The sequence below is a fragment of the Meleagris gallopavo genome, chromosome 1, assembly GCF_905368555.1.
Source record: "Meleagris gallopavo chromosome 1, MGAL_WU_HG_1.1, whole genome shotgun sequence".
In the NCBI taxonomy this organism is placed as follows: Eukaryota; Metazoa; Chordata; class Aves; order Galliformes; family Phasianidae; genus Meleagris; species Meleagris gallopavo.
Window position 1 is genome coordinate 133,096,535 of NC_139404.1, and position 21,710 is coordinate 133,118,244.

Genomic DNA, 21,710 nt, shown 5'->3' on the forward strand with positions numbered 1-21,710 from the left:
GAGGAGAGCTGTCAGACTGCAGATCCCCACTTCACACCTTTCTGAGACAAGGGCTAGGACCAGGCACCAAGCTGCACGCCCATCCCTGGCTCCCACCCAGATCGCTGTGCACGGTTGGGTGAGTCTCCAGACCCTCCAGCACCCTACACTTAACGCAGCTCATGCCTTGTCTCTCAGGACTTCTCTGCAGCAGCTGTAAGTCCTTCAGTCTGCATTCATCCTACTTAACTCCATGCATGTAACTGAAGTGGCTGGTAAATGGCTCATCCCTCTCAGCATCTCCATTTGTGGTCACTGGAAGTCCATACCACCTGCTATAAAGGGGTGGGATCTGGGGCATGTATGGCACAAAAAGCAAAAATATATATATTTGTACACATATAATAGCAACAGTGACTTCAGATTTGGACTGCCTTCAAGCAGATGTGAGAAATGTGGTGGTACTTCATATCCATCTTCTGGGAGGGCTTTTTATCCACAATGAAGCTCTTCCCAACCACAATTTAATTGCAATAAACTGCATATTCTGTGAGTTCTCAAAGAAGAAAATGGATCTGTTTGTGGCTGCGCAGAGATGCTTCTTGACACCACATTGCCCTAAAAGCGTTGTTTACCTTCTCAGGGCATGGATATTAAAGGATAAAGATTTGTAAAGCAACTTGTGAAGAGGCTGCTTCTAAACTATCCATCCTCATTAATTTAAACCCAGAAAGCTTGAAAAGGCCACCTTCACTGACCCAGCTTAAAAACCCTGAGATTTAGGCCAAGGAAAGATCCTGTGGAGGTCAGTAGGCTTCAAACTGAGGCTGCTAAAGCAGGCTGAGGTGCTTTGGCAGGCTGAGGTGCTTTGGCAGGATGAGGCGCTTTGGCAGGATGAAGCCCTGCTGCCAGGCCCAAACAGGTGACCAGATTTCTTTGCAGGCCTCTGCAGGGGAAATGCACGCTCTTGCTGCTCACCCCCTCCCTACCATTACATTAATTCCAGGACTCCCACGTCAATCTTCATAGGGAAAGGATTTTGCCACACTGCTGAGAGCTTAGGAAGCCAAACCTCAGAGCCTGGGCAGGAGAAAAGCAGCAGCCATGGCTGGTGCCAGGCAGTGAAGATTCTTGGTTGCTGCTTTTCCCAGACAGCTGGCTGAAGACAGGATTGCAGGAAATCTTGTCCTGTACCCAGCTCTGGCTTTGTTATGCAAATGTGTGCACATTACCTGATTTCCATTCTCCACAACTTCCTCCTCTGTAATGTGCAGTTAATATTTATACATACTTAATGACTGCAGATTTTGTGTGTACACACTTTGCTGCGGTTCTGCAGATTAGTTAAACTAAAGTATGGCCAGATTCTGCCATGCCTACAGATGGGCATGACCACAAATAGTGTCGCAGCTTATCTGGTGCAAAGGGCTTGGGAAATGGAAATTAAACCAAATTTTTGAACTAAGTGCCACAGAAGTGTATAATCATGAATATATTAATTCTGAGCGAGAGATTTGATAAAACAACACATCATGGTAACGTATAGAGTGGGCACGTTCACAGCAGAGTGAGCACCTCAGAAGGGGATAAGCACAGCCACCCATGTCCCTGATGTGTGCCTGACGATCACACTGTTGGCATGATTGTGTTCATTCAGTGAACGGAATATCATGTAAGGATGCACTTAGGGCAAATTCATTGCTGGGTAAACATCCACCCGCAGCCAAGATACCGTCTAACTCCTAACGGGAAATGATCAGTTCTTAGTAGGAAATAGGAAATGCCTGCTTTTGCATGAGCCTTATTTCTGGCAGGGCCCTGCAGAGCTCCCTTTGACCACCAGAGGTCAGAAGCAAAACATCTCAGCTACACCCCTGAGCCCTCATTTCCTCAGTCGCTGTCCTGGAGAGGGAGAAGCAGAGGAAAATCAGCAGAAATACCGCTTCATTCACAGTGAGGAGGATGGAGACAGTAACATGAAGGACCGCAGGCGATGGAGGCGGAAGGTGGCAAGGTTAGCGATGCGGCCAGCAGCCTGTGGGCGTGGGAACTGGGAGGAGTGAGGGAAGATGTGCCCTTCATACTCCACTGAATATAACACGGGTTTGTTGACATTTGCTGCCCTTTTGTATTTGCTTATTCATGAACACAAATGTAGGAAACTTTCTGTGTTTTTCAGGGATGCAGACAGAACCTAAAAACCCCATCAAAACCTGCGTGGATATTCAAAAAAGGCACTTTCAGCTTTCCTGAAATCGTGCTTTTATTCTTTGCAAACACATTTCTGGAATACTAAAAAAGCATCTGAGCATAATAAGCAACCAACAGAGCAAATTTTCCCAGCCATAAAGCCTGGATCAGCTCATGGGTGAGAAATAAGACCACATGATCTCACTGACCAGCCATAAGGCAGGAAAATTGGAAAGGCTGCAGAAATCTCAGGGTGGAAATCGGCTCAGATTTATCCACACTGTAAATCTTTAAACAGTTGTTTAAGCCATGAGCTGTAAACTCTGTGCAGACCATTTGTAGAAGGAAATGTGCTTTATCAGACAAATTATTCATGGCATAACTTGACCTCCTCTCTTTGCCTCTTGGAGCACAGTTGTGGGCTTTGTATGTTGGAAAAGAAAGGACTGGGGATGGCAGAACAAAATGTGTTTTTTTTAATTTATTTTTTATATATATAATCCAGAAAGCGTCAAACCAAGCAACTGTGCTGCAGAGAAAGCACCCTGGCTCTGCTGCAAAGCACCAACGTGTTCTGGCTGGAGCTCCGTGCACTGTCACTTACTGGTGGCCAGGATTAGTCATCTCCTGTGAGAAACACACGAGAAATGGTGTTAGACAAAAAAAGAATGACACTAATGAGCCAGAATGTCCCAATTCCCTCTGCAGTTTTACAGCTCTATAACACACATGCTTTCACTATGAGTATAGAGGAGTAAATATATTCACATTTTGCAGAAACAGTTGCTCTAAGAAAGTTCCATAGTCTGTTTTTACTAAGACATAAGGCTCTTGAATAAAATTATGTTTATTTCTCAAAATTGGTAAAACATGTTTCTGAGCAATGACTAAAAGTGTGCTTCATCTTGCAGTGAGCTATTACATACCTCTCTGAAAGAGAAGTTTATTACTGAGATCCTGACAGCTCATTAACTACCTTACTGTGCTATAATAAAACTCCTATCACTCTATCTTCACGGCAAAAGAAAAGATAAAATGTGAACAGACTGTTTACATATTGCATTTGATCAACAATCGCAGAAACATAGGCCCCCAAGGCTCAGTTCACTGCCGCAGTGGGGTTGAGATGGGACCTGGGAAATGAATTCCTTCTGCAGAGGAAAGTCACCCCACCAAGGCTCCTCCCTATCTGCCTTGCTGAGGCTCAGATGCTAGGGTTAGCTTCAGAGTTCAACTGTTATTATTCATATTATCTGACCTTTGTAGAAGGTGCAAAACAAGGAGCAGTTTTTGAAAACATCAGGCTTGATCCTTGTAGTGCTCAGCTGCTTCCATCAAGGTCTACTCAACCACCACCCTCGGTTAGGATTTCTTCCTGCCTCCCCATGTTAGGGGCTGATGGGCTAAGCAGTGATTTCTGAGACAGATATTTTTGCTGTTTCTAGCAGCTCTCCAGAGGAGCTGGAAAAGACCTTCAAGATCATCAAGTCCAACCACCAACCTGACCTACTGAGTCTCAGACAGCTTCCATCTTTCCCTTTTGTTGATCCTGTTCCTAAAAATCTCGGGTAAAAGAGACTCGAAATTTTCTAGGATTTAAATGCATCTCCACTGATGCAAATCAGGCCAATTATTTTGCATCCTCTCATAGAAGACAGAGAGGAGTTTGATCTCTCATTTCTCTTATAACCCCTGATGAACTGGTGACTGGTTTCCTCACCCCTACCCTCCAGTCTTTCAAAGAGTAAGTATAGCAAAATCCTAGAATTTAAGCACAAGTAACATTTTGTAATTCTCCTATCATACTTCATTTTTTCCTCAGTTCTCTTTGCAGCTTGTCATATCTGTCTCTAAAGTGTGGCTATCAGCCCTGGGTAGAGTAACACTGTAGCAGAGGCCTTATCATTATGGATCAGAGCATGTTAAATACTCCTGATGCCTTGCACATGACATTCCTGCCAGAAAATCCAAGAATGGGAGTTGCCTTTTCTGCAGCACCATCACACACACATTTTTTCATTTGTGATTCACAGTAATTGCCAAATTCTTTTCCACTTTACTGGTGATGTGCTGTTAGTTCTTTATTGTGTATTTCTGTATTTAAATCTTATGACTAAAGAAAGCATTTTGCATTTCTCCCTGCAGACCTTGAGTCACTTCTCTAGCCTGTCAAGATCATTTTAAATGCTATCCCCTGTCCTTTGAAATACTTGCATCCTTTTCCAGCTTCCTGTCATCTATGAATATCAGAAAAATATTTTTTATTCTACCTTGCAAATTGCCTAACATGACTAAATCTAAGACAAATCCATACCAAGCATTATTTGAAACAGAACCCAGATTGACAAAAAAAAGCCCAATTCCGCAAATGTTTTCCCTTCAGTGTATGTGTCCTCTTACAAGCTAGATGTCTAAGATGCTGTCACAATAGGTGGAGGCAGGAGAGCTATGTTGCTCATCTACACGTAACCACACTGTGATCAGGTGTATTTGTCTTCAGGCTCTCTTGGTTGCGTGGGCTAATGGCTCTGCTCAGCTGTCCTGAGTGATAGTGATGTCCTCAGGGCAGCCTTATAGGGCTGGCAGGTCTGACACAGGAGGTCCACTCCACTTTGAAGTTGTTGCTGGAGGTCAACCAGGAGGCATTGCAGGTGGTACTGGCACCTTTATGTGGACAACATCTTTAAGCCCTAGATCTCACTACAGAGGAAACTGAGAGAGCAGGGTTATGTGTGGACACCTACAAGGTAAACAAGAAAAATAAATGAATCACAAATCTGAAGCTGAATATTGTCATACCTATCTTCATTTTTGTTTAGGGGAATGCCACATAGAATAGTGTGAAAAGCCATATGAAAGTCAAAGCAAAGCAAGTTTGTTGTTATCCCCGGGACCAATTATTTGGTCAAAGACTGAAATTAGACTGGTTTGATCTGATTCTTTTTGATAATCCCACCATCCCTGGTTGTCTGTCATTATACTATCCTGTAGGTTCTCCTGCGGTGTTTTATTAATAATTCACTCTAAGCCACAAATTTACATTCCCTGAGCTCTGGTTTTCAGGACTCTTCCATTCCTTTAAAAAAAAAGTGCCATACTTGCTATTCTGCAGTTCTCTGAGATGTCCCATAAACTCTTGAAGGCAATTGCTGGAGAATCAAAAATTGCTTCATTTAGCTTTGAAGTTTTTCCAGTGTGTTTTTGGCTGGGTGCCACCTGAATGCTATTTACCTGAATGCTGTTTAGTTACTTCTTTTGCAAGTTCATTCTGCATTTATTTTCTATTATTGAAATTTGCTGTGGTAAGTATCAAGTCCTAGATATTCTCTTCCCATGATGGCTGAGACTGATGAGTACTTTGACTATTGTTGTTCTTCTCCCTAATGAGCTGTTGAACATATACTCTCTTTTCTTCTTATTTTCCTATATTCCTCGCTGCTTCTTACTTTTCGTAACATGTTTTCCAACTTGGTCATTCTGAATTTAATATACTATGGATGTCATGACTAGTGGAGAAGGATTTTGTTCTTTCCTGAGGAGCAGATGCTGGAGTCTGTTACTATCAATATTATCTGACAACAGTATGAAAACCAATGATGTGGGTTTTTATCTTTAGTGTTATGTTACTACTTGATTACTTCAGCAATATACATGGAATGGTGTATGAATGTTCTTTCTGCAAGATGTGCTGAAGAAGTCTTTTCATGGCAATGGACTGTATGAGGCAAAATTGAAGGATACAGGCAATACCCTGGATATAATCATCTTTAGTCTTGCATCTTTGCTTCTAGCATCTGCTTTCAGGTTGTTGAGATCATTTTTGTCATCGCATTTTCCCTTGTACTCACCTCAAATAGCAATCCAGACACTAAAGATAGCTATTAAACAAGGTCATGTTGGAAAAATGATTATTCATTTATTTATTTAATTCTGGTTAACTCCAAATATTTATTCAAATTATAGAATTTCTGAGAGTGTCCAGCAGGAAAGGACAGATGTATTTGCAAAAGGCAAGTAGCCAGTCATTCAACAGGGTTGTGTTTAAAGCTCAAAATGGTCTTGGATGGAATCTTTTGAACTCCAAACCATGGCTCACATGATAGATTGATGCAGAAAATGTTTACACTTCATTATGTTGAAAGATGATGGATAAGTTTGCAACTGCATTTGATCAGTGAAGTGTAGGAACAGGTCAGATGAAGTAGCAGAGAGAACAGCTGGAGAAATGAGGACTGAAAGTTAATTGTAGCCAAGATTAATTTCCTTTATTCGGCTGTGTGGGAGAAGGGTTTGAAATTGTTTGGAAGGGGTTTTTAGTTTTGGAAGACAGTAATAGTACTTAGCATTACACATGACATTAAGCACGTAATTTTAATCTATACATTTCAGTGCATTTTCCGAACACTGTTGTTAATCTTCTTGCTAGGCTTTGGAAAGGGAGGCTCTGACAATTTAGTGAACTGTTAGTTTGCCCCTACTTTCCGCATCAGTCCACAACATAGAATCATGGAATCATTAAGGTTGAAAAGACCTCTAAGATCATCCAGTCCAACCACCAGCCCATCGCCACCATGCCCACCGACCACGGCCCTCAGTGCCACATCCACACGGTTCTTGAACACCTCCAGGGGTGGTGACTGCACCACCGCCCTGGGCAGCCTGTGCCTCACTGCCTCACCACTCCGAGAAGAAATATTTGCTAATGCCCAACCTGAACCTCTCCTCGTTCTTACCTCTTCATCAGTTTAACTGAAGTAGGCAATGCAGTTAACATCTATTGCTATTCCACACACCATCCTCATATGTGGCTTCTGGTTATAAATACAACTTATTTCCTTGTATTCTTTGTTTTTTTTTTTTTGGTAACAATTGGTCATCCTATACTGTTACCTGGGAGAAGAGGCTGACCCTCACCTCGCTACGACTTCTTTGAGATGGTTGTAGAGAGTGATGAGGCCTCCCATGAGCTTCCTCTTCTCCAGACTGAACAATCCCAGGTCCTTCTGCCAGGGCCCAAACCGAACACATTACTGAAGGTGTGAGCAGATCCAAAGCAGAGGCCTGCTGCCCTCACCCCGCACTTCTTCAGAGCTCAGAATCAGAAAGCCCCCTCCCCTGTTAATGTCACTGGAGAAAACTGTAAATGGGTTCTGTTCTTCCTGAAGAATTATTTTGCAGTCCAAGAAACAAGACAGCATTACAGCCTGTCTTGGATAAGCATTAGTTATCTGGCAGTTTGCTTAGACTGTAGGACTCTGAACGTGTAGTATCCTTGCAAATTGTTCAAATATTAGAGAAGTCTGGTCACAACCTGATGGAGGCACACTGGAATATCTCTCACCACTTCTTGGCACAGTGTCAGGATGAGACCCTGCTACGTGAGCAGGGCCTTGATGGCACCTTCCACCCACATCCCCAGCCTGGTGAGCTGTGACCTTGGAGCATGCACTAACACCTGCCATGCAATTCTTTTGTGCATCTGCTGTGTGCAGAATATACAGGCATTTGCACATGAGTATAATGGGGAAAAAAAGAAGAAAATTATTTCCTCTCAGGTATGTGCAAAGTGCAGAATATCTGTGCTTTTTGGCTCAGTAATGTGTTGCTTTCTCCTTGCTCTTAGGCATTACAAAATTACATCATTAGAGATTTTCATGCTCTATTCCATAAGTGCAGATAAAATATCTGGTCAACTAGATCACAGTATCCACTCTGTATCCTCCATATCTCTTAGAAATCACAGGTTAATTTCTCACCCATTGAAAGCAAAGGCAAAGTTCCTGTAGACTTCAATGAAGCCAACAATTTCTTCTTCTGACTTTGCCATCGTTAAGCAGAAGCCATTTGGCTTTAGATACTGAGTGTCTCATCATTCTGAACAAGCTGCCAAGACAGAAAAAAAAGAACACTTTTTCAGTCACTTTCATTCGTTAGGAAATCTTGAGTCGTACACAAGCCTTTCAGTTTTTTCAATATGTGTTCTGTCAGTTTGTCTCCTCTGAGAGCCCAATTATGCATGTGCTGCAGCCACATTTTAAAACAGTCATTCCAGAAAATAACTGATTTAACATTGTGGTTGCAACATATTAAAAATACCATTTGCAGTATTTACAAATACTGACTATTAACAGGGGCAATCACAGAGCAGATGAGCATCTTTTCAACTAGTGTTTGCCAGTTTGGGGTACTTCTCTGGAGAAGGAATTTTGTAGAGGATTGGGTAGCTGTGTGCTGATGTCATGTAGGACAATGAATTTTCTTCAGTAACACAGTCAGATGTAGTCCTTATCAGGATAATTAAATAGCACATCTTTCAGCATCCAGAAATGGTGTAAAAATTGCAAATAATATTTATTACATCAAAGTGACTGGGGGTAGTGTGGAGCACAGATCCTGCTCATGTGACACAGGCAAAATAGCAAGAAAGTAAACAGGCATTTTGTCTGAATTGTGCCTCCTTCCATCACATGGCTTTGAAATCTGAAAACTTAGAGCTTGAGAGCAATCATTTTCACTCATAGTCTGAATGGAAAAATAAACAAACATGTGAATGATGACATCTCATATGATTCTGACGTTTCTGTACATTTAGAGTTCTGTGCGTTTAAATAAAAAAAGTGCAAAAAATATTCAGAGCATTACTGCACCTAAGAAGCCCAACTATTGAAAAATTATTGAAATAAGGTATTGCTATTTTAATAAAACCATATAAAAAGAATACCTCGTTCTTCTATAATTCTTTTCACTCAGTGGTATCAGCATGCCTTACAAAGAAGAGCAGTATTAGTACTGCTGTTATAATTACCATTATCGTTGGCCAACAAGAAACATGCGTGTCTGCATAGTGCAGATGAATCCAATCAATGCATGTGTACAGAGCAGAAATACCTATAAATATTCATCTGAGATATTATTTCTGTAATACATCACATATCAACAGAACTGAAGTGATTTTTATAAGGGGTGAGGGGAAGTTATTTTCTTCCAGTTTATTCACTCAATACAGATGACTGGTGATAAAGGACAATGGCCTTGAAATCAGCATTAATCTTCACAAATGATTGATCATTTAATTGTAGAAGCTTTTCTTGTCTCTAAATAATCGCTGCTTGATACAGAATTGTACTTGAAATTTACAGGGTAAACACCCATCACATTTTAGACATCGCAGAATAGCCAAAGATATAATTATCTGTTCATCATTGGTATTGTTAAGCATAGCACGTAGACACTGAAAATAAATCCCCAAATACCAAAACCTCAAGCAGCATCCTAATTGAAATAAAACAACCTTTCTACACAGGTTACAGAGTAACTTGAAGTTAATATATTTAGCCACAAATGTTGCTCTGTGTTTAAAAATAGAAGCATGATCTGATGTTTGGGGGTAAACTATTATGTTGCTGTGAAGAAAAGCTGTCAAGACGGGAGGAAACAAAGAGACAAACTTCAGTAGTGGTATTGCTAGACTATATTATTATTTTTGGATTAGGTGTGAGTGATGGGTTTAACATTTACGCTAGAGATCAACGTGGAAGGGTTTCATCCAGTTCTTTTCAATCAAAAAATAGCCCCTTTTATGACCTCTCTAAAGAGTGATATGTGGACAAGTTACGGCTAAATTGTGTGATGCTGCTAAAGCTATTGGAAGATAACAAAGGTTGTTGGCAATGAGAAGTCGCAACATTCAGTAGAGAAATCTTCCTTGTTCAAATTTTGTCACCATAGGAAAAAAAAAAGAAAATAGTAGAAAAAACTTCAGAGAAATAGGAAATATGTTTGGGAGTAGAGCAAGTGATTACCTTGTTCAGCCAAAATCTTGCCCAGAATGCAGTTGGTAACCATCTGCCTTTGTACTATTTGTCTGTGGCTCTGGCTGTGCCTGACCTACATGTGACTCTTATGAGCAGATGTGTACCAGGATACAACAGATGAGAGAACTTAAGCCTCTGCCAAAAAGACTCCACACATATTGGGAGGGATGAATACCAATAAATCAGGATCAGATGGGATTCATTGTATGGCTCTTTCAGAGCAGAGAAACAGTTGAATACTTTTATCTATTAAATGAAACAATACAAGATTTAATAGAAATATGTCTTCCTGCTGTATTTGTCTTAAGCCATAGCACAATGCTTGTGTCCACACAGGACCTTTTATTTTCAGGGCATTAAAACCTGAATCACAGGTTTGATGCCTGCAAATCAAGATCCACGAAAATGACATTAATTCCATCCTCTTACCTCCCACTTATCTTGTATTTATACTTCATTTAACTTGTATAAATGAGTGACTGAGGCATAATATCAGAGTTCTCAGGCTCGAAGTATATATTTAAGATATTTCAGGAACTGGATAAGGGAGGGGAAGGTGATAATTGGAAGGATTAAACAGAGGAGTGCTGAATGCACAGTGTCGGGAGGGGGACTCAGGACATACGTGGAAGGTACATGACAGAAAAAACAGGGGAAGAAATGTTGTGCTGTCAGCCAGCATTACATAGAAATGGAGATAACCACATGTTGAGCTGGTATCCCATGTCTCTGTGATGCAAAGCAGCCTGTAACTGTTAAAATTGGCTTTCTGTTGTTAGGTAGTTGTAGCTTGGTCAGCCAAAGAGGGCCTGTACTGAGGGGTTTTTGAGGGACAAGTGTTAAGAATGAAAGTTAGGGTTGTATATAGGACTGAAACTTCAATTTCATTGTCTTTTTAGTATTAGGTTTACGGTCCTATACAATTGTTTTAAATATAGTGTGGTTTTAATTGTTACAGCAGCTTCTAACAAAGCTTCATCTAAGGGTCTCCATTCATCTGACTGTGTCTCATTAGAATCATAGAATCCCCCAGGTTAGAAGGCACCCACAAGGGCCATTGAGTCCAACTTCCGGCTCCACACAGGACCACACAAAAATCAGACTGTATGTCTGAGAGCACTGCCCAAATGCCTCTTGAACTCCGGCAGCTTGGGCAAGTGACCACTGCCCTGGGGAGCCTGTGCCAAGGCCTGAACGCTCTCTGGTGAAGAACCTTTTCACAACAGCCTGACCCTCCCCTGACACAGCTTCATGCTGTTCCCTTGGGTCCTGTTGCTGTCACCAGAGAGAGGAAGTCAGTGCCTGCCCTTCCGCTCCCCTCATGAGGAAACTGTGGTCTGCAGTGAGGTCTGAGGTCTCCCTTCAGACTCTTTATGCAAAGAAATATCTTTTTCTCATCTAATATCTGGGTGTACTACATCACCAGTTAATTTATCACGGGCAATTCATATGCACTTGTATCAGCTGGATACCTGATGCAGTTAGCTACGAGATTTTAAATACGAACACCAGAATTTTTCTTAAGGAAAACAAGTGGGCAAAAAAACAGAAGCAAAATTGATGAGAAAATAGAATACATTTGATTTAATAATGCATGCAACTTTGCAAAGGCAGATTAATAAATTTAGAACAGAGGGATTTGTTTCCTTTTTGTGTTACTGTGATTATTAGTAGCAATAGTATTAATTTAGTTCTGTTATTTTAATCCCGATATGTTTTCAGAATCAGAGATAAGTGTTTGATGTCCTTGAATGCAAATGAAAGCTGTAACACTTAGTAAAAAAAAAAAAAAGATTTTTCCTAACACTGATTTCTTCCCTGCATTAATGTGCTGTAACAAATTCCTGAATTCCTTCCTCTCAGTTCAGTTTTGCACCTACTGCAGAATTGACTGAGATCCTCAAATCTAAATGGTATTATCTAAATGGTGAGCTATCCAGCAAATCATGTTACTTTGTACTCAGCTGAACAAGTCTCTCCCCCGGGGCTCTCACCTCCTGGTTTCTGGGCTCCCAGCTTTGTTTGCATGCTTATGGCCCTTTGCCAGAGATGCCCAGGAGCTGAGGAGCAATGCAGCTCTCTCTGCATGTGTTTGAGGAGCAGGAGAGAGCTTTCCAGTTGTGCTGTTTGGATTACACCTTCTCAGTTTCTCTGAGTGCTGGTGGTCATGCGGTTTTGGTTTATCCTTTCTGTTGACAGATGGTTAATATGCAGCTAATATTTGAGTAATGCTTCTGGTACCTGCCCTTGGTTGGTTAAGTGGCTGTTTCCCAGGGGCTCAGCTCATTTGAAACGTGAGGTAAGAGGAACTGTAGTGTCTCATTCAGAAAGCCCAGCCATTTTGCAGCTGAGAGAAGACCTCCAGCAATATTTTAATCCTGCATTTTTCACAAGGACTACAAGGCCTTCTAGTTAACCTGATATTTAAAGTAAGTAGCAGCAATTTGTAGAACTCTCTGATAAAATTATATCAAAATGACAGTCTCCTTGGCAGAACAAGGAAAAACTGTAATGCTTTATTCTTCACTAATGATTCAAGAAGTATAAGTAGACTTTCAGAAACGAGGTTACAGAAATTAACTGTGTGGTTTTTATTTGCGTTATATTCTTGTAGGTTTCAATACCACCTTTATGCTTCAGAATTTCCATAAAATCACAAGACAATGCATCACCTGCAGCACTGAGGAAACAATCCTTTTTTTTTTTTTTTTTTTGCCTGAAACTTTGTTTAGTGGCTAACTCTTCTACTTAGGGTGACGCACCCAGAGAAAGCATAGCCTTATCTGTGCCAGAACATTTTTGACTGAACCCCAGCAACCACGACCAAACCATTTAAATGGGCTCAGCGAAGTTGGTGGTCCTTGATGTTTTATGGAATTTGGGCCAGACACTAATTTCTGTTCTTTCTGAAAGAGAGGTTGCAATTCACCTCACCTAAATGCAGGCAGCTACAAAGGAGATGTCTCTGTCAGAACCATTTTCCTACCCACTCTTTTCTTATCAGCAGAGAGAAATGAGCCCTTCTCACTTGTGATTCATCTTGTCCTAAGGTAATCACTCAAACCAGATCAGATGAATCATGAGCTAGAAATGCATGTTTCTAGCCATTAGTCTAGGAAGGAAACCCTAGTTTAACTTAGGTGGAGACATCTACATGGCAAGTGCCTCAGGTTAGGTGAGACGAATGCTCTCAAGTGCCTCTACAGCGTTTCTATGTCCTTGGTAGAGTAGACAGGGATGATTTGCCATAACAGAGGAAGTCTGCATTCAGAACAGGATCTTCCCATGTCATAGTTTGCTACAGGGCACAGTCCCTTTTTTTCTGGAAGTCAGAACAGAAATAGGGCATTTTCGCCTGTGGTGATAAAACATAAAAGACAGAAGCGCTCTCCATAAAAATTTAGGGATGCAATGAAATTGCACCCTGCTTCTGTAGCAAAGAATTCATTTTCTGTATTCCTGGAAGGAATAAAAGGAAAACATTGTGGTGATTTAGAACAAAGACCCTTTGTACCTCTCTGCCGTGTGCTTATTTTGGGGTTGTTTTTTATTTTCTTGGTTCAGGAATTTATTTTATCTGGGAATGAGGAATAAAAGCAACAACAAAATATTTTAAATGGATTGATAAAATCCAGATGCATCTTTGAAGGATAATAAAACTCTCAATTTCCTTTTGTTTACAACATGTATCCTATACAAAAATCTAACTGACGAGAAAAACAGAGCTCACCTCCATACTTCTGCGTTTCTGGAAATGTGTCTGTATTTATTACTGGCATCTACTGCCGGTGACAGGTCTTGAGTACAATCCAAAAGTCCTGAATAACACTTGGCTTTCTTTATTACGGTAAAAAATTGCATTTGCAGGCTCACAGCAATTAGCAGAAAGACTGTATTTTGTTCTGTGTGCCCTTTACTTGCAGTAATCCAATATTGAATTGCCTCAGAGGGTCTCAGCAATAACTGGGTCAAACTCTCTCATAACTCTTTCTGCTTGACCTGGAAAATTGACACTACCATCAGAGTGTGCGATATATATGCATACCATCCAAACACCGTGTGTATTTCAATCTAGCACTCAGTTCTCTATTTATTCACCCTCCTTTTATGATTTATTTGAAGTTTGCCTGTACCTCAATTTTTCTAAACCTATTTAGCCTTTCGATAAAGACCACTTAGCTGCTAGCAGAAGCAAAATTCATCTTCACGCAGCATTTATAGTGAGCATGTTCTAATTAAGTCAGTTAAAGTAGCTATCTGCAATTCAGCATGTCTGAACAGCTCTTCATTCATCAGTGATCTCCTGTAAACATTTAGGACATCTTGACCTTGACTGGCTGTGAGTGTAGAAAATGCAATATGACAGAGATTCATAGGCTTTTTCTTGGCAGTAGGGTGGCAGTGTTTTAAGCTGCTGCTCCAAGTTGTTCCCCATCATTACTGCAAATGACAGCTAATGGAAACCACATGGAGACCTTCTGGTAGGAACTAGGAGGTAGGAGTGGGGGATCTCTGTAGAATTGGAGATGTGAGGTGTTACAATGTGGAGTCGCTATCTAAAACTTGGTAAACCTGATTTTTCTGTATTAAAAATAGACCCAGATTCAACTGGTGTAATCTTCCCCCATGCCTCTACACCTGGTTTTGTTTTTTTTTAGTTCTACTTTTATGCTGGTTCTTAAGTTCTCAAAAGTTAGTGGATGTACAACAAAAGTTTCTTCATTATCACAGTTTGAATGTTTTACTGCTTCTGTGTGCAACATTTTCCATTTTGGTCATAAAGAAAGTAAACATTTTAGTAAACGTTAATATCTAGGCTTCTGAACCAGCAGAACAGGTTAAACCGAATAATGGGTTGTTTGTATGCATGAAACCAGGTGGACAGGGAAGGAAGTATTGCTGCACATGTTCCCATGTTTTGCCAAATGTCCAGAGATTAAAGCGATCCCTAGAATATGTGAAATCCAGAATTCATTCCTGCAACAACCAGAATGGATTTGAACCTACATTTACTCCCAGGAGTTCCTAAACACCAGACTGTATAATGAAAGGATACTGCTCTTAATGCAGCTCTTCTTCATACCTGAAAAGCTACTGGCATCCTGGTCTTACAAGTCCCACATGAACTCCCTGACCTCCGCTCTATCCATTTTTCTCTGCCACAGGCAGAATTTATATTTAACCCACGAGTTTTTGTACAAAGCAAGCACTACATTCTTCACTTCTTTCTCTGTGTTTTGAATGATGTCTGTATTTTGTGCTTCATTTCATGAGGGATTAAAATCTTGAAATAGATTTGCTATGTTTTCTGTCAGCCTGAAGTGATAGTTGTTATCATTTCCTTCTACAAGGGAAATTTTTTAAGTTTCAATCTTGGCTCATGTTTTACAACTGTTGTTTTTAAATTTTTCACTTTGAAGGATGAACTCGAGAATCAATTCTTTAAAAAATCCTAATTTCTCTTTGCTCTGTTCATTATACAATCTGCTGTCAACTGCCTTGAGGTTTGGTGAGGCTTCAGACACTGAATGTCCTTGCCAGTTGAGTCTAAGCTTAATAATTTAACAGCACTTCCAGTGTTCAAAGCCAGGAGAGTTTGAGCTGTTAAGCTTGCTAGTTGTACTTGCACAAAGTCCTATAGTGTAAAGGAGAGTATGAAATGCTCGTGATTTCCAATCCACCAAGGCAGCCTCTTTGTATTCTGCTCTTATTTCCTAACGTTAAAGACTGCTAATTAAGCAAAATGAGCTCAGCTACACCTTTATTAAAAGGAATTTTGCTTAAATTTTTCAGAAAGCAATCCAGACAAAAACTTCGAAAGTGAGGTGAAGTAAGATAAATTTACTCTAAAGGAAAAGGACAGTGATATAATCAAGACATAATCAGTGATATAATCTAGATAATTGTGTCGTTCATATGCACACAGTGGACATGTTTCCTGCATCTCATCCCACCAGCAAGAGACAGTTGAAGAGAGGTGGATTTTACAATCCTATCCGTACTCCACTCCATGAAAGCTAAGGATCACAATGAACGAAACATATTTTTCATGCAGAGAAATCACAGTTAGATATTTCCTCCAGCAGCATATTTTCCCTCTCAGCGATTGGCTAAGGATACATCTCCCTCTGAAGGGTTGAAGTTAGGAAACAATGGGGATCCAGAGAGAGGTAGCAGCCTCAGGCTTTTCTACAAAGAAGTCCTGATGAACATCCTGTGCTTTCCTATTTTTATCTCCATTGTGCTCAAAAAAATTCATAAAACTCCCTATTAAACTATAGTATAAGAGCAGCTATAGGCAGGAAATGAAAGTTTGATGATATTTGGTTAAAGTTTTGGCCAGCCTTTTGAGGTCTGTGGATAGTGCGATGAAAAGTAAGACTTACATGCACTTGTAAAAAAGAAACAAACACACACATATAAACAAAAATGCAATAAAATAAAATTTAAAAATGCCCTTACTGAAAACTATTTGTGTGAGGTTGTTTTTTTTTCCCAACAAGAAGCAATGTGATTATGCTTTTGATCCCATTGTCAAGTAAAAGCTCCGGCTAGCATCCCCTAAATGCAGTAAATTAACAGCAAAATAAATGAAGATTTGGAGCGTGGTGCTACATAGAAATCTTGCTTGTGAAGGTGATATTTCCTATGGCCTGAGTGGGTGAGGCTACTGAGGAGCCAGTGTCTTAGCCCACATGTAAAGGCCTTGCACCATTTGCGAAGCCGTGGTGTCTCCCTTCCTGCCTCCATCAGCTGCTCCAAAAGAGCAGAGCTCTTCAGAAGCCCAGTGTTACATCCACCAGCATCACATGCTCTACCCATCCACAAACTTCAAACAGTATTGGACACTTGTGTTTAGTAATAGGCTTCCAGAGACACTGGGGTACCACTGACTCTAATGGTACCCAAGATACTTTGCATGTCATCAGCCAACTAGATGGAAGCTCCAAAATGCTGAGGTCTTCACCAAGAGTCCAAGCCTACATTAATCGTCTAGCAATTCTGATGAAGCTAATAAAGAATAGCAAGATGTTAAGGAAGTTCATACTGATTATAAAATTAAAGGGAATCCTATTTGACAACTAAATCCTATTAAAGTAAGCAGGTGGATTACAAACAGCCTGGCTGATGATGGAAGAGACATGTAAAAAATGTTCTGTAGGCCAAAAACAAGTGAACACAGAAAAATGCTTAACACAAGGTGAGCGCTAAGACTTGTTAATAGGTGAGTTACCATGGTGGCTGGGACTGTACATGAGCAGATGAATCAACTATCCCTTGTATGTCTTAGTTATTTTGTAGTGGTAGGAATTTGCCTATTAGTTACATTCTGACATTCATACTGACACCGGTATGTGACTTGGTCATCCTACATTACAAACCAACACAAAAGGACACAAGCCACTGGAACTTGTTTTCAATGTTCCCTTGATGGGATGGGAGAGATGGGAGAAGCCCTACAAGTATCTATTCTATACAGAAGCCGCCAGAAGGTTGTCTGCTGAGGTAGGCATGCATGTCCCACCCAGAGCCACCAAATCTGATAGAGCTGGAGAATTCATTTCTCATGCTAAAAGGAGGGATGTCACAAAACGTTCAGGTTGTTGTCTGAATATTTCAGGCTCTTTGCTTTGAAGTAATGCCCATCCTAAGGAAGCATGTTTCTTGAAGTTTGCTGGACCTGCATTAACATAACAAGCTGTGGTTTGGTGTGGTACTATGACCACTGAATTTCATTTCACTGGGAGGGAGACCATCCTTGCTCAGGTGCAGTGACTTTTAGGGCTGGCTGCTGAGGTGCTCTGACTTGTGGCATGGTAGTACCACAAACAGCACACCATCTGCCACAAACTATGTGACATCCCTGAGTAAAAATCACATACCACCTACAAGTCATCAGAAAACAACAACAACAAAACCCACCCCAAGCCCTGACATTCTTACAACATTCCTGCTTAAGAGTGTGCACCAGTAGATAAAAGGCAGACTCAGGTTTTCAAGTGAAGGGGCACTTGAAATGCTGTGGGAAAGGAAGACAGATGGGATGTCTCACTGTGAAAGCACTCTGTTATGACAATGCCCAGCCATTTCACTGAGATAGGCAGCAATAGATATGAGATGCTGGGAAGGGCAAGGTACAGTCAGCAAAAGGGAGTAACTGAAACACTAGAAGTATAAAGTTTTCTCATCCTCTATGTGCAAAAAGCAATGTTATGGGGGAAATTTATTCTTGCAGATTATCTACTTTCCAAACCAACAGAGATTCAACAAAGATGGAAATAAATCTATAATGTGTGTACTATCTATCTACGTCCCAAATCAATATTAGAGCTGGGCTACCAGTGTGAAAAGCCAGAGATCCAGGCCAGAGATGCATGCAGTATTATTGGGGCAGTGAGAAATCTATACCTTCAGTGTATTTATCTGCATTCAAAGCCAATATTAAAGCTAGTTTACTCATGTGAAAAATAAGTGCTACATAGTTCAGAGGGTGAGAACACATCGATATCTGCAGTGTGGAGATGTGTGCTAAATACCAAGGACTACCCTCATGCCATGCCTATCTACTGCATCGCAGTTGTACAAAGAAATTCTAGGCCCCTAAAACAGTTAAGTTGGGCTGTTGTTTTTGAAAGAATATTTATGCTTTCCATTCATACTCTTACAGACTTCACTGGGAGCTGATGAAAGTTACTATCTTGGTGCTCTCTCTGTCTTGGTGCCTCTTGCAGTGCCCATCATGGTGGCACATGTACTCACTGCCTGAGGACAGTGGAACCGGCGCCACTTGCCTGCCTCCCCTATGACCAGCAGTGGCTTCCTCTCCACACTTTGCTGCTTGCCCTGCCCTCATTTCATGTTACTCTTAACTGCTGAGCCTGAGCTTTTCCGCAGGTGAACTCTGCTCCATCATATCCAGTCCTCTCAGGCTTGTTTGTTTGATAGCAATACCCGTGTCTTTGGCCGGCAGCCACAGCAGCAGGGCTGACACATCATTGGCACAGGGAAAAAAGTTCTTTGCACAAGGCTTGCCCAGTCCCAGGTTTCCCTGTCGCTGGCCCTCACACTCCTCATGCACGCTGGCACTTTATTGTCCCCATGCACAAAAGCTGCCTCCTGTTTGCCTGCAAGCGCAAGGCTTCACAAGCTGCCCTGCCCTGCTGTTCTCCATTATCCCTCCTCTGCCTCTGAAAACGTTTTCCTTCTTAGCTTATCAGCACCAGGAGGGGCTGACAGAGCTGAGCCCTTACTGTTTTCTATGGCTGCAGTCTCAACCCCTTCAGCACCTGTCTCCTTGTTAAATTAATTCAAAATCAATCAATAACCCAATCAGATAAGCCATGTCCCTCGCTTTGCACACACATTTATCTTGCTCTGGTTAATATCCCAACAATGAGTCACCAACCGTTTAGCCTAATTTTGGGAACTCTCACAATGGACCGGTCTGTTCAGAAGCTCACCGTTTATTTTCAATGTCAACAAAACAGACGTTTCTTTAGAAAAGGAAAATGTCCCACTCAGTATATTCAGGTGCTGATGAATATTTATCCCCAAACACACATCGGAATGATTTTTCATAAGAGCAGTTGAGTGCTGCTTACAAGAACAACTTGCAATCTTGTGCAATATCAGTAAAGCACAGCAAATCTATAAGGAAAAGACATATTCCCTTATGCAGCCCTAGGAATGCTCTATGTAAATGTTGCTGGCTATCTGTGCTGGGTTTAATCCTGAACTTGAACCTGATAAAACAAACACTTGTTAAAGATTCAGGTAGAGCTCTCTCCTCTTTGTCTCTCAGAAAATTCTTTGCATATATCCAAATGAAGGTAATCAAAGAGCACTGTGCGCTTGGCCCCTTTAAATACTTTTTACAAATTTTTTTTTTTTTTTTTTTTTTTTCCAGAAAAGATCATCAGATCATTTGGCTGATTAAGTTGCTGCTGTGAAGCCAGGAAAAAATATTTCAGAATTCTTGGAGAGGAGACTGTTTTCATGGCTGTGGGAAGACACAATGATCTTCCTCAAGAGCTGCATGTAACTTGCAGGTAGCAGCTAATGTTTTCTGCCAAAGGCACTACAGGTAATGACAGAGTACAGTTTGCAGGTTCTTATATTGCAACACTGGAAATGTGACCGTGGAGAGAACATGCACCATTTAATGTAGGCAATGTCCTAACCAAGTAGGTTTTGTCTTATCTACTTGCTATGAGTGTACGTTTCCAACACTACAGCTGACTTTTAGTTTCATTCAGAATGTGCGAGGTAGCTTCATACATAATGCTGAGTCCTACGTTCCTGGAGAGCAATTCAATGCCAAGTTCACATACTTGGTTCCTCTGTGGGTTTGGGTGAGTCTGATTCTACAAGGTGCTTGGCATTGTGCAAGATCAAGGTCCCAGCCCACCAAAGCTCTTAAATGTATGATTAATTTTTAGTCCCTTTGACTTGACTAAACTGCTTAGCTGGATTCACTCCCTGGCACTTAATCTTCCTGTTCGAATTTCAACATTAGCAAAATGAGGATAATTCTTTCTTTAATATAGAAGGATATGGTGAGCATTAATTAGCTAATATATGTGGAGTGCTTTGGAGATATAAAGGCTATCTAGATGTTAATTTATGCAGATAGTGGAAGACGTAGAGGAAAATAATTGCTATCTCTCACCTGTGTGCAGTTTCAGAGCAGTGTTCTTTCCCTCACCCACTGAAGAACAGAAACTCAGCACTGAGACGAGCCCACGCTTAGGAGACACTCAGAACACTCTTATCAGATTTAAAACACATTTCCATTTAAGGGAATGCAATCAGCTTTGTATTTGCATTTCCCTTGCAAATGAGCTTCACTGACTCCTCACAGTGTGCTTTGCACTATCTGCTTCCCATTTTTCAGTGCTGTGATAGCAAACTGTCTCAGCACTGTAGCACACTTTCATCTACCGTGTATCTATATTTAATTATGAACCTGGCAAGGAGACTCCAACGTTGGTGACTGGCAGATTCTCACAGGTTCCTGTTTTGAGACACTGAACTGGGGCTGCTCGAGATTTTGTTTTGGCCAAGTGCTTATCTTGGATCTAGAGATAAATAAATAAAGCACATAAAAGGAACTGTTTTATCTCACTTCACTTGAAGTTGTTAACGCAAGGTTTGTGTTAGAACAAGAACTGTAAAATGGCTTCGGTGAAGACGTCCCTGCAATTAGCTTGGAAGGCCTGTAGCACTGGTGTTATCTCTCTGAAACGGGATCTGTTGGAATTGGAAAGACACGACTGCCACCAGATTGCTTTCCCACATGACAGAAGTAACAAAACACTGTATATCACAGAGCTGGGTGTATCCCCTTTCCAGGCAGGGAAAAGCCCAACAGCATGGTTTTGGGGGCTCCCAGGACATCTGCCCACCATTTCCAGCCCACTTTCTCTAGCTGAGCCATGGATTAAGGCCTACTGCTGAAAAAGGATCTGCCCATCTCAAAATGGAGAGCAAACACTAATATAGTGTTTTACAGAAGCTCTCCCAGTTTGTGTGGGTCTAAGTATAGCAGGAAGAGATCTAAGCAGGGCTAAAAAGGAGAATAAGGGCAAAAAGACTTTGGACAAATCCCACAGAGTTCAAAATGTTGACAGACTGTTTCCAATCCAGGTAAGCCTGAAAGGGCCTGGTGCTTTTCAGCTGGGAAATGGCTTGAAAATATTTTGGCTGGTTCTGTCCACTGACCTGAGC

The 21,710-nt window shown here is 41.1% G+C and overlaps 1 long non-coding RNA gene across 3 annotated transcripts; it reads right to left on the reverse strand.

Moving 5' to 3' along the window:
• Positions 1-2,375: 2,375 nt before the first annotated feature.
• On the reverse strand, positions 2,376-20,784 carry LOC146545624 (uncharacterized). Of its 3 annotated transcripts, XR_014880711.1 has the most exons (4): positions 20,653-20,784; positions 7,926-8,052; positions 4,570-4,909; positions 2,379-2,796 (listed from the first exon to the last, which is right to left on the reverse strand). It is a non-coding gene; the product is annotated as an uncharacterized LOC146545624 (long non-coding RNA). The 3 variants fall into 3 exon arrangements; XR_014880712.1 differs by lacking the exon at positions 4,570-4,909 and having other exon boundaries at positions 2,376-2,796; positions 20,653-20,782; XR_014880710.1 differs by having other exon boundaries at positions 2,377-4,909; positions 20,653-20,782.
• Between the last annotated feature and the right edge of the window lie 926 nt (positions 20,785-21,710).